Source organism: Cibotium barometz, chromosome 39 (assembly GCF_041138505.1).
Source record: "Cibotium barometz isolate CiBa-2024 chromosome 39, ASM4113850v1, whole genome shotgun sequence".
NCBI classification, from domain to species: Eukaryota; Viridiplantae; Streptophyta; class Polypodiopsida; order Cyatheales; family Cibotiaceae; genus Cibotium; species Cibotium barometz.
In genome coordinates, this window is record NC_141084.1 from 14831772 (window position 1) to 14846089 (window position 14318).

A 14318-nucleotide genomic window follows, 5' to 3' on the forward strand; every position below is an offset into this window, starting at 1 on the left:
GGACCGAATGATGCAAATGGAGTAAGGAAAAGGGTGAAGAACATTTGTCTATTAGTTTGTATGTAAGTTCTCCACATTCTAAATGCTTTAGCTTACTTTAAGAGATCATCTTCCTCTTGTTTTAATTCTTTCTTTCCTTTATTGTAGTATGCTCTCATTGTTTTGTGGGTGTTACAGAGTTTATGAGTCATGAATTTCTCCATTGCATATGGATTTGGTGGAAGAGAATGTTTACGGTAATGAAATTGAAGCCTATGGACACATGTAGAGCTTCTCCTTGAGCTACAAGAGAACACCCCTTTTCTTGAAGTCCTTGCCAATGAGTGGAAGAAAGATGCTAGGATGTGGGGAGAGACTAGCATAGAAGCTAGATCAAGAAACCAATTGAGGAGATGTTGGGATTGAAGGGTGTGGGATTGTGTTTTTTCCAGTGCAAGTCTAAATGAAAGCTAAAGCAATCTCTCATTATGCTCACTATTAAGTAGCTTGGACTAGGACTATGCACAATGAAACATTTCCCTAGTGGATTGAAGTTTAAGTGGGGTTTTAATGTTCACCATTAAGTAGCTTGGAGTAGGACTATGATAATGAAACATTTTCCTAGTGGATTGAAGTTTAAGTGGGGTGGTAAATTAAGAAAATGTAATGAAGGGACCTAGGGGTTTGCACTAATTAGCATGGAGTACACACATGCCCCACTTATCCTAGGGAGTAGCATCTAAACATGGAAAAACTACCATGAATCATCCACGAAAGCTTGGGCATAAGCTCTAAGAAGAGAAGATGTCTATATACAATAATCTCAAAAGGTGAGGTGATAATAGGTAATAAAGGGTACAATAATAGCCTATACCAAGGTGACTAATATAGTGCCTGGCCATTTCACATTAGCTAGCAATATGCCCCAAATCTATGCTCAAAGGACCCAAGGTCCATGACCCATACCCATACATGTGCATATATAATTGTTTCATTACAAACCATCCCCTCCTACAATGATGTCCTTAAAATCAAAGGGCGGTCATGCATAAAAGAGACATACAAAGGTTATATACAAAAGATAAAAATCACATTCAAAACTGAATGTTAGTGTCGACATCAAGGCATTTGACTCCTCTTGAATCAAATGGAAAGGAATGTAGTGTAAAGCCGACAATGAAGCTAACAATACATCCTCCAAGTCAAAACAAAGCCAAAGAGTCGTATGACCTCCAAGGTCAAATGGAAAGGATATAGCAGACTCCCATCTCAAGATGAAGCTAATCATGTATCTCCTGGATCGAAGGGAAATCTGGACCATCCAAACTCTAAAAGAATGGCCCTCCACCCACTTGGATCAAAGGGTAAATATGGAAGACCAACATCGATCATGAGGCTAGCCCTAAATCCTCTTGTGTCGAAGGGAAGACCAACAACTAGCCCATCTTCACAGTCGTCATGTGAGTTCGGTACTGAAGTCATCCATACGATGAACTCAAAACTTGTGCTTGGAATGTCAAAATGTACTGGCACAAAAGAACCATTATGTAGGCCAAGACTAGGATGTGCCATAGGTGCATCTTAATGTCGAGCCACATAATCAAAAACCAATGGATCTAGCTTCGCGCGCAACTCATCTGGCACATGCACATAAGCTATACATCCAAAAACTTTCAAGTAAGACGAATCAGGTTTCTTGCTATTGAATTTCTCTTCTGGCATTACATCATGTATGGCTGCAGAGTAGGGGTCATGTTCATGATATAAACTATTACTATGGAAATAGCTTTAGCCAAATATCTATGCGGCATATTCTTCTTTGTCATCAATGCGCATGCTATCTCTGCAATGTGTCTTTTTTTTTTGCTCAGCAACTCCATTTTGCTACGAAGTGTATCCACATTCTTTCGCAAGAAATAAGAGAACTCATTGGAGAAGTACTCTCCCCCTCCATCTGACCTTAAGCACTTCACATGCTTTCCTGTCTTCTTTTTCATTCATCACTCTGAATTTCTAAAAATGAGTGAAAACTTCACTCTTCTCCTTCATGAAATACACCCATACTTTCCTCGTGTGATCATCAACGAATGTTACATAATACCTACAGCCACCCATAGACGTAGTTTTTGCAAGAGCCCATACATTTGAATTCACCACATCTAGTACATTCATGCTCACATTTCTATCATTTGGAAACACATGCTTTCCAAATCGACATACTTCACATAATTTTTGCATACCGCCAAGTTTAAACTTATGGAGCCCCTATCGCAATTTCTTTAGTCTACATAAACTTCATTCTTTGCACATTTACATGACCGATTCTCTTATGCCAAAGTCTGTATCTGCAAACAACTCCTGAACCCTATGCAAACATTACAGCTTTCACTTCAGGCATATTTACATCTAGTGTAAACATTCAGCCCACTCTCTTGCCTTTTGTAACCAACCTGCACTTGTCTTTAAAGTCTTCGACATAACAACCATCAAGGTTAAAGTGCACCTACAAAGCCTGCTCAATTATCTAGCCAACAAAAACCAAATTCTTTGTAATATTTAGAATCTGAAGTACATCTACAAGATACTTCACCTTACCATTCTGCATAGACAATGGTACATTTCTAACATGGGCAATTGGATGAGTAGTATCATCCCCTATTTCAACAAAACTTGGCTTTTTAGGATTTTTCATATCCTTGAACCACTTACCATGATTGGTCATGTGGTTCAAAGCACCGAAATCCACATACTATACATCATCATTGATGCGGATACATCATTTTCTTGCATAGCATTAAGCACATGTTTCATAATAAACAACCTTTCATTGTCCTCATTACTTCGGCTAGAGGATGTATAATTATTTTGCTGCACTTTTTCACTTCTCATGTCATTTTTCTTCTTATAGCAATCTTTCTCCACATGCCCAGATTTGCCATAATAAAAACAGACCCATGTATCATTTTGCTGCCTTTGCCAATTTCCACGGCCTCTTTGACCCCCCTTGCCTCTAAATTGGCCTCTTCCACCTGTGTGTTGTCATTGTGATTCATGGGATTGTTGTCGCTGACCATAATTTTGATTACCTATTTGGCCATGGCCTCGACCTCTACCTCATTCTCTACATAAACTTGTGTAGAAAGCCTGTTGCGTGCTTCGAACTTGTGTAGAAAGCCTGTTGCTTCGAACTGCCTTTGTTTTGTGAAGACTAGTCTTCACCCAAACTCTTTTCTTTAATGATCACTGTTGACAACAAATCTATAAAGTTCTCCCAAGTCTAAATAGACATCTTAAATGCCTTGTATTGTAGGCCGAGACCACATAGACATACTTCCACCTTATCATCATCATCATAAACAGAAACACCAATCGATGCAAGGGATTCCATAATGCCCTTGATATTCAAGGCATAATCTTTCACAAAACATATTTTTCTTCTCCACAATATGAAGCTCATTCTTCAACAGAATCTTTCGTGTTAGTTTCATATAGCTTCACCAAGGTGGGCCTCCTCGGGTGACAGCATCCTGTATATGCCCAATCATGGTGTCTTGTATGCTAATAGGAAGCCAATGCATGACTTTCCTTGCTCCTTGATTCCAATCCTTGTATTCTTTTACATTTGCATAGTTGGATTGATCTTAGGTATCTCTAGTGCCTCCTCATGTTCACCTTCAATATAGTCCCAGTAGCCTTTTCCCATCAAAAACTTTGTTAATCTAAACCTCCAAGCATGGAACTTATTCTTATCAAGCTTCTCTGCAACAATCTGGTTAATTCCATCATTTGATATCTTGTCTGCAACACAAACTCACCAAAAACAGCACACTTATTTGTCTTGCACAAACTGTTGTACTCTCTACACACAGCAGTACTATATTGCACCCAAAATGTGACGTCAATTTGCATACATACACCCAATAGCACCTATAAGACCTTTTTGTAGTACACATTGTGTCTGCACAACCAAATGTCTTTCATGTTGTTCCAAAAATAAAAATCTGGAGAGAATCAAAACTTACCAGCAGTGCACGTGAACACCTCTGCGAACTAAAAAACGGAGGTCAAGACGTGCCCGAAACACGTTTTTTTCCACAAAAAATTTGTCATGTAGCTCCACTCCCACGAAGACGGCTTCTCAATCGAAGTTCATTTGCTGATGCCTCCTAAAGAACTCCATATAAGGGTGTAGTAGCCAACACAAAGGGGAAAGAGTAGGTGAAGCTCTAACCCTTGTATCACTTCCTATGCTTCTCTTGCATTCCGCTCAGCTTCTTAGCATGAACCAGGCACTGATACCATGAAAAGATGCAAGGAGGAAGAGAGCTTGAGCTCTTGCAATCACACACACACTCACATAAACCCTAGAAGAGAACACACAAGATGAGAGGCTGAAAATTGGTCTTCTTCTTCTCAAACAAAAGGGTCCTACCAAAAGATAATGGAAATAAAACATAAGTACTAAAGTACTATGTACATGTGGTCCATAATGTAAACACGCTAAGTGAGTGAGCTAGCAAGATAAGTATGCCATAACTCAGTGGGTGGTGATGGACTAGTAGCTGGTGTATTCTAGCTGTAGCAACGATATATCATGTCAACATCCTACAAACACGCTAATGATGTAAGTGGCAAAAACGGTCACCCAGGCATATCATAAGTGTCGACTCGTGTTTTGAGCTTGATATCTCAACATATATCTCGACCTGTCCCATTGGATATCTGACCCTCATAGACATGGATACACCTAAATCAATTCCAAGTTTTCTAACACTGCTTTGGCTCTTTATACACCAAGTAGTGCAATAACAACCAGGATCCCAAACTCCTGATCAAGGCTTTGTTCTGAGCCACTATCCCCATCAATAAACGAATGACCTACTGAAACATCAGGCATGATAAAAGGTTGATACACCTTCTTTTTTCCCTTGCATGATACATGTGAATTTGCTAAATTTTTAGCACTTGTAGTATGATGTGTCATAATTCTTAGCATTCTACCTTAACCTTTATAAACCAAGATCTAATAACCACTAAGAGGACTTTCCAATTCCACTCAGCATGTTACTCTCCATTTTCTGCAATCACAATGTTTTTTAAATTAGCCTCTATGGAATCCTTCATTGGTGTGTACTAGCTACTCATCTCATCAAGCATAACATCCTTGGATCTCATGCATAGCGGGGTTACAAAGCATCTATAACCTTTATGCTCAATGGAATATATAATAAAGATACATTTTTCTACCTTGGTATCCAATTTTCTTTTCACTTCATCAAGTACATGTACATTTTTCTACCTTGGGATCTAATTTTCTTTTAACCTCATCAGGTATATACACATATACAATGCACCTCATCAGGTACATGTACTTGTATGCAATGTACCTAAACACTTTGGAGTGCATTAAATCAGGTTTTCTGTTAATAAATTTCTTTTTAGGCATCATGCCATGACCTACTACTGTAGTGGTGGGGGGTTCTATTTATAATGTAAACTAATGCTGCTACTACTACTTCAACCCAAAAATAATGAGGCATTCCTTTCTTAGCATCAACACACAAGTAACTTTTGTAATATAGCTACTCTTTTTTACAACCCCATTTTACTGTGGGGTGTATTTGCTTGTAAATTGCCTCTTTATCGTATGCTCTTTTTGTAAGATTCCTCCCCAACCCCTCAAGATGTCCAGTATCTTCCCCCTGTAATCAATTCCCTCTTCAGAATAATAAAAGATCTTGTTTCTACCTATTTTGGCTTAGAGAGAGAACATATTCTAGAGAGAGATTATTCAGATTTTAGATATTTTTGGATGGAAAAATATCTCTTCTTATTAAAATAAATTTCCTCGAAACAAAAGTTTAAAAAGATTTTCAAAAGGTGCATTAGAAATAAATTATAATATATTCAAAAGGCCTTATCCTAAGGGTCTAGATTTTTTGAAAATTTTAAATTAAGGTTCTGAGGGACCAATCAGATTCATCCAAATGTATGGAGGAGATAAATTGAAGAAATAAAGAAAATCCCCCCAAAAATGAGTAAATACTCACATAAGATGAAGAGTGGCCGAAGGACCAAAGGAAATACTAAAAAAATAAATTTTTGACACCTCAAGAGTGGGGATTCCCCCTCATGAAGGAGGCACCTATTTCAAATGTGTGGTGGAGTTTTAAATTCTCAAATATTGAGATATTTCATCTCTCCTCTCTCCTAATTTAAGTCTAGTTCCAAAAAGTAAGCTAAACTGACCCAAAAATGGTCAAAAATTGACCAAACTGATCTGAAAAATTCTAGAATCAGCTTGCTTGGTTAGAAGCTCACTTTTTCCTATAAATAGAAGCCTCCCCCTTTGTAGAAGCTTAATAGTGTTTTATGCACTGTTACTCTACCCCAGAGGCCAAAAACAGTGAATTTATTGATAATTCATTAGTTTTTGACCTTTCCCTCTTCAAAAGAATTGGTGGCCACTCTTGTTGTAAAATCCCTCAAACCATCAAGCCAAAGGAAAACTCACAGAAATTCAAGTAAGCTAGAAATCCTACTTTTTCTTTATTCCTTTTAATGGTTTTCTAATTTTTATTTTCTTTTAAATGAAAAAATGATGTTATGGCTTGTTGGAAAGGCTTTCCCCCTCTCTTCATTCTTAAATTCAGCCTTTCTTTATCCTAGATAAGTAATCAAATTATTAGAATTAAACTTTTTATATTGTTTCTCTTTTAAAAGTGGAATTTGATTAGTTTAGAATTCTTTAAACCATTTGGGATAATTTTTAAGTAACTTGAGGATAGAAAATTTTTAAAAATGGTCAGCATCATACAAAGGAGGTTATGGCAAAATTTTCTTAAATTTTATGAAATAAGTTTTATCTTTTATTATTCAAAAAGAGTAATCCCCACCATTTGTGTATTCTAAAAGTGTTATTTTCATTCTAGGCATAGAAAAATGCATAATAGAAATATTTTTATTATAAAAGTATTATTTCCATTAAAATTTAAATTCTATGCATAAAAAGATGCATATTGGTTATGTTTTTATTATAAAAGAGTGATTTTCATTAGATTTAAATTCTATGCATAGAAAGATGCATATTGGATATTTTTTAATTATAAAAGTGTGATTTTCATTAGAATTAAATTCTATCCATAGAAAGATGCATATTGGAAATAAATTTTTTTATTATAAAAGTGTTACTTTCACTAATATTGATTTTTATGCATATAAAATGATGCATAAAAGATTTTTTAAATTATAAAAGTGTTACTTTCATCAATATTGATTTTCATGCATAAAATGATGCATAAAAGAATTTTTTTAATTATAAAAGTGTTACTTTTATCAATATTGATTTTCATGCATAAAAGATTTTTTTTTATAAAAGTGTTACTTTCATCAATATTGATTTTCATGCATAAAATGATGCATAAAAGATTTTTTTTTAAATAAAAGTGTTACTTTCATCAAAATTGATTTTTTTACATAAATAGATGCATAAAAGGATTTTCTTTTATATAAAAGTGTTATTTCCATAGAAGTTGGATTTTATGCATAAATAGATGCATACATAATTTTTATATCAAAATAAGACTTCTCTTTAATCCTATGTTTAAATCCCATGAATATTGGTAAATGAATAAGTAAATACTCTGTGAGAGAAAATTCTACCGTTTCATATTCTCTAGGTTAGTAATGAGAAAATTCAGAAAAACTATTGAAGTCGGAATTTTAGATAAATGATTAATTTATTCCTCATAGGAGTTCATGATTAGTTTTAAATTCAGTTAAGCAAAATACTCAAAGAATGAAATTCAGTAAAGTAGTAATTGAAATATTACCCTTCGAGAAAGATAGTTCAGGAGAACCTTTCTAGACTCAAACCCTGAATCATACTATGACCAAGACATAACTCCTTCGTCACTTTCAAGAGAAAAGACGATGTGACCAGTTCAGAAAAATTCACTCAAATCACCCACCGAATCTGAAATCAAGTTAAGACCCTTGATTCTAATCTGAGGATCAAGGTTACAGAATTCAGGAAATTCTGTTGGAATTTTAGACTGTGATCTAGAAGTATTGGGATACGGTTTTAAGATATACCGATTGTATTTAAAAGAAAATCAAAACTGAAAACTTGCATAGAAACCCTGTTTTCTTAAAGGACTCTCTTACGCCAGAATTCTGGAGGGAGCATTGGTATATGTGTTTTTCTAAGGGAAGTACGGTTGCAACAACTGGGTGTGGCGGGGAGTGTTCAAAGGAGGGCTCACGCAGCAAAAACCTGCCCAGGTCTTGAGACCAGCCTGGGTATGGTGAAAAATGGTGTGCTTCCGGTACGATGGGCAAGGGCCGATGAAGCAGTCCCTGAGTGAAGTGCCAGGACACCTAAGGAGGATCCTGGAGGATTCTGACCAGGCGATGCACGGGATCGCGGTGCTTAGGACATCCATGCGTATGTCGTGGAAGATATATATATGTATGATGACGAGAAAATTATTGTAATCTGTTACTAGATCTCGTTGCTGACCTGCTGGTCTCAAAACGGAGAGTCCAGAGTGATACTGTTTTGTGAAAAACAACGATTGAATGGAAATTTCGAGTTATGACATCTGTAACCAATAATTGTTTATCAATGGATTGTTTTTAAAAATTAAAGTTTAAAGAGGAGTGTGTGCGCATTTGTATTCTAAAGCAAAAGTTAAGAAAGGCATTCAATTATGGGTGGGTGAGTACTTGTCTGGTTCTACTAATTCCAGTGGTTGGGCGGTGGTTAACCCGTGGGCCGGATGGGGTTAACCCATGGGCCTCTGGAATCAGTAGAGTTTTAATAATAAAATTGATTAATAGGAATACGCTTAGAACTCGAGTAGTTAAATAAAAGCTTGAAGACTTCTCTAGTGAAGAGATCAATGACTGTGCCTGATTCAATTAGGAAAAAAGCGTTGATTCCTTCAAGATAAGTCTGTAATAGTTTTCCTTCTATCTGGTTTAATCAGATGAAGGTTAGTTCGGTATCTTGACCTCGTTAGAAAAATTCGTTAAGAAATTCAAAATGGTGGAATCGTCTCCGTTTTTTGGGCATGGGAAATTTCCCCGGTTTCGGTTTTCGGAATGACCACCAGCTTAGTCTCATGCCCAGACATTCGAGGGCGAGGCCCCGAGTGGGAAACCTTACCCCGCGCATGAGGGAGCTGCTTCCGCTACCAGCTACCGGGAATCCGGTGTGCGAAGGGGGCAGTGGGATCTTACAGTTGGTATCAGAGCGCTCTTGTAAATTTATGTAACAGTAACAGAAATTGCTTAAAATTTTAAAGTAAATTTGGAAAATAATGTTTTCACTTGTTAATATTATGTTGAATGAACTTCAAAAATTGAAAACTCATAAATTGAATTGGAAATTTATAGATGGATACCCTGAATCTATCTGGCATTCTTGAACTCTCCCAAAATCAGGATATGATAGCCTTTGCATTCGAGTACCTCATCAACGCTGCTACGACTCGAGTAAGCAGAGTGAGACTCGCACGTCATTTGAGAGTCTTTAATTTCCTGATCCTATTGAACGACGTCGGTATATGTGGTTCTTTGGAGGACGATGTATTAATGTCAGTACCAATCAGCGTCATGAGGCACGTGGCCCATGCAAGGCAACCGGGTCCTCTAACCAATGACGAAGAGTTAGATATCTGGATGTTCGAAAAGCCCTCCACAGATCCCAACCTGGTCCCTTCAAGGGTGAAGGAGAGCAGTTAGGTGAAGTAGTGGAGAAGTGGATTGAGGCTATGGAAGAATACTTTGATGTCACTGGCTACAATGAGAGAAGCAAGATGGCTCTCTCCAGGTTAAAGATTGTGGAAATGGCCAGGGTCGCTTAGAGGAATCACTGCGAGACTAACTGTCGACCAGAATAACCAATCTTAAAGCTTACCTCAGAAAGAGGTTTTGTCCTCCGAGATTCCTTGAAACTAAAATGAATGAGTTCTTAGAACTAAAGCAGGATAGCTGGACAATTGAAGAGTACCATCAAGCTTTTGCCCTTCTCCTCAAATATTCCCTGCAATTGTGGATGAAGAGCAGTGGCCAGATTCATTCGAGGAATGAACGAGCCATTGGACACCTTAGTGAAGAATGCCAAACCCATCTCAATGGCCGAAGCTGTAAGAATGGCAAAGGACTTTGCCAAAGCCTTTGTTGTTAAGGTCCCTCTAACTTTAAAAGATTCCAAACCCCGAGAAGTACTTCAAACTTTCCTCCCCCAAAGAGGCAGCAAGGCCCAAATCAGAATCAGGATACTGGGAGATTCAGAAGTGAAGGAAGACCCTTCCCATAGAAAACTTTCTCAGGAGCCCCACCTCTTTTAAGGATTCAAAGGGATGAGCTCAGTTTTGGATGTGAGGGTTTTGGTCACCAGCTAAAAGACTGCTCGACTCCTGCCATGTCAAGGGGGACAAGGAAGTCAAGGACCGAGAGTGCAGAGACCAGCCCCTTTATATCAGTCAAATCAAGGTCCATCTCGTCAAAATTAGGGTAATCCCAGGAGAACTCCAGCTCAGCCATCTGCCTCTGTCCAAAGTAGCCTCAAAACTCCTTCCCAGAATTGGGGCAACCAAAGAGAAAGAGTTCCACCTCAGACTATAGCAGCAGCCGCAGCAGTCACAATAGCAAAAGTAGTGGAAGAGGAAAGAGGATAGATTTATGCAGTAATTAAAAACCAAGGGCCAAATTGCCAATTCTTCACCATTCATACTCCAGCTGAGTATCAAGGTAAGCCTTTTAAGCTTTTGATTGATTCAGGCAGTACTCATTCTTTCATTTTCCTAGGATGCTTGCGTAAGCTAGTCTTAGAACAGAAATCAGGGAAACCTATGCAAGTTGAATGATTCTTTTCACTCACCTTGAGACAGATCGTATTCAGTTCAATCTAGATGGGAATTTAACTGACTGTCAGTTTAGAGTTATATCTTTGGGAGTTTTCGACTGGATCCTTGGAATGGATTGGTTCCACAAAAATCAAGCTGACATTCCCTATCATAATGGAACCATTTCCTTCCGTGACCTTCATGGAAATAAAGTTCAAGGAACCGAAATTTCAGGATCCCCAAGTGTGCAGTTAGTAAAGGCTTCTAAGTTACTAAAAGGACTTAGAAAGAAGCAACTCATTTATGTTGTCAAAATGAATCCAGTAGACACAAAGTTAAAAGCTAAAGAACCTGAATAGTTAAGTGATTATGATGATTTATTCCCAGCAGAATTAACAGAGATGCCTCCAATTCGAGAAGTAGATCATGTGATAGAATTGACCCCCAAAGCTCAGCCAGTAGCCCTGCGCACGTACAAAATGCGAGTTCTTGAAGCCATCGAACTCAAGGAACAGCTTAGACAACTGCTAGAACAAGGGTTTGTAAGACCCAGTGTTTCACCTGGGGGAGTTCTCTTTCAGAAAAAGAAAGATGGAACGCTAAGACTCTATGTGGACTACAGAGGCCTCAATCAGCTGACAGTTATAAGAATAAGTATCCTATCCCCAGAATTGATGAGCTTATAGACAGGCTAAGTGGAGCCCAGATCTTCACAAAGATAGATCTCAAATCAGGGTATTATCAGATCAGGATTAATGAGCAAGATATCCTAAAGACAGCCATTAATACGCGGTATGGGCATTATGAATTCACTGTCATGCCGTTTGGCTTTGACAAATGTCCAGCTACATTCAATCGCTTAATGTAGGAAATTCTCAGAGAATACTTGGATGATTTTGTTCTTGTTTTCTTTGATGATATTCTAATTTACTCAAAGAATGCAGCTGACCATGAAACTCATGTCAAAAAAGTTCTTGAGATTCTAAGGAAACACCAACTCTTTGCAAAAAAGAGAAAATGCACTTTCTCTGCCGACCATATTGAATACTTGGGCTTTCTGGTATCCAAAGATGGAATTTCTCCAGATTTCGCAAAAGTCCAAGCAATCATAGATTGGCCTGAACCAAAAACAGTGAAGAAGTCAAGGGATTCTTGGGATTGATTGGCTAGTATAGAATTTTTATACCAAAATATGCTCTCATAGCTTCCCCCTGACTAATCTTCTCAAGAAGAATACCCCGTTTCAATGGTCTACTAGGTGCCAGAGTGCTTTTGATAAGCTGAAGACCGCCTTGGCAACCAATCCCATTCTGATGCTGCCGGATTTCTCTCTACCCTTTGAGGTAGTAACTGATGCCAGTGGTTTTTCCCTAGGAGGTGCACTCATGTAGGAAGGTCATGCAGTGGCCTATGAATCCCGAAAACTCAGAACATATGAGAGAAGTTATGCCGTCCATGACCTGGAACTACTTTCAATAAAGTTGTGAGACATTACCTACTGGGTCAAAGATTCACTTTGACCTGACAGATCATCAGAGCTTAAAGTGGATCTTCACTCAGAAGGATCTCAACATGCGCCAAAGAAGGTGAATGCAGTCCTTGCTTGCAATTACTGTAGTGTCAAATCCTTTGATTATTGAAGCAAGAGCTTCATTCTTAAATTCAGCCTTTCTTTATCCTAGATAAGTAATCAAATTATTAGAATTAAACTTTTCATATTGTTTCTCTTTTAAAAGTGGAATTTAATTAGTTTAGAATGCTTTAAACCATTTGGGATAAGTTTTAAGTAACTTGAGGATAGAAAAAATTGAAAAATGGTCAGCCATACAAAGGAGGTTATGGCAAAATTTTCTTAAATTTTGTGAAATAAGTTTTATCTTTTATTATTCAAAAGAGTAATCCCCACCATTTGTGTATTCTAAAAGTGTTATTTTCATTCTAGGCATAGAAAAATGCATAATAGAAATATTTTTATTATAAAAGTGTTATTTTCATTAAAATTTAAATTCTATGCATATAAAGATGCATATTGGTTATGTTTTTATTATAAAAGAGTGATTTTCATTAGATTTAAATTCTATGCATAGAAAGATGCATATTAGATATTTTATTATTATAAAAGTGTTATTTTCATTAGAATTAAATTCTATCCATAGAAAGATGCATATTGGAAATATTTTTTTAATTATAAAAGTGTTACTTTCACCAATATTGATTTTTATGCATAAAAGATTTTTTGTAATTATAAAAGTGTTACTTTCATCAATATTGATTTTCATGCATAAAAGAATTTTTTATTATTATAAAAGTGTTACTTTCATCAATATTGATTTTCATGCATAAAATGATGCATAAAAGAATTTTTTTATTATTATAAAAGTGTTACTTTCACCAATATTTATTTTCATGCATAAAATGATGCATAAAAGATTTTTTATTATAAAAGTGTTACTTTCATCAAAATTGATTTTTTTACATAAATAGATGCATAAAAAGATTTTCTTTTATATAAAAGTGTTATTTCCATAGAAGTTGGATTTTATGCATAAATAGATGCATACAGAATTTTTATATCAAAATAAGAGTTCTCTTTAATCCTATGTTTAAATCCCATGAATATTGGTAAATGAATAAGTAAATACTCTGTGAGAGAAATTTTTACCGTTTCAAATTCTCTAGAATAGTAATGAGAAAATTCAGAAAAACTATCGAAGTCAAAATTTTAGATAAATGATTAATTTATTCCTCATAGGAATTCATGATGATTAGTTTTAAATTGAGTTAAGCAAAATACTCAATGAATGAAATTCAATAAAGTAGTAATTGAAATATTACCCTTCGAGAAAGATAGTTCAGGAGAACCTTTCTAGACTCAAACCCTGAATCAGACTATGACCAAGACATAACTCCTTCAGTAGTTTCAAGAAAAGACGATGTGACCAGTTCAAAAAAATTCACTCAAATCACCCACCGAATTTGAAATCAAGTTAAGACCCTTGATTCTGATCTGAGGATCAAGGTTACAGAATTCAAGAAATTCTGTTGGAATTTTAGACCTATGATCTAGAAGTATTGGGATACGGATTTAAGATATACCCATTGCATTCAAAAGAAAATCAAAACTGAAAACTTGTATAGAAACCCTGTTTTCTTAAAGGATTGTCTTACGCTAGAATGCTTGAGGGAGCATTGGTATATGTTTCTTTCTAAGGGAAGTACGGTTGCAACAGCTGGCAAGCAGTGTTCAAAGAACAGCTCACGCGGCAAAAACTTGCCCAGGTCTTGACCAGCCTAAGTATGGTGAAAAATGGTGTGCTTTCGATGTACGATGGGCAAGGGCCGATGAAGGGGTCCTCCCTGAGTGAAGTGCCAGGACACCTAAGGAGGATCCTGGAGGGTTCTGACCAGGCGATGCATGGGCTCGCGGTGCTTAGGACACCCATACGTATGTCGTGGAAGATATATATATGTATGATGATGAGAAAA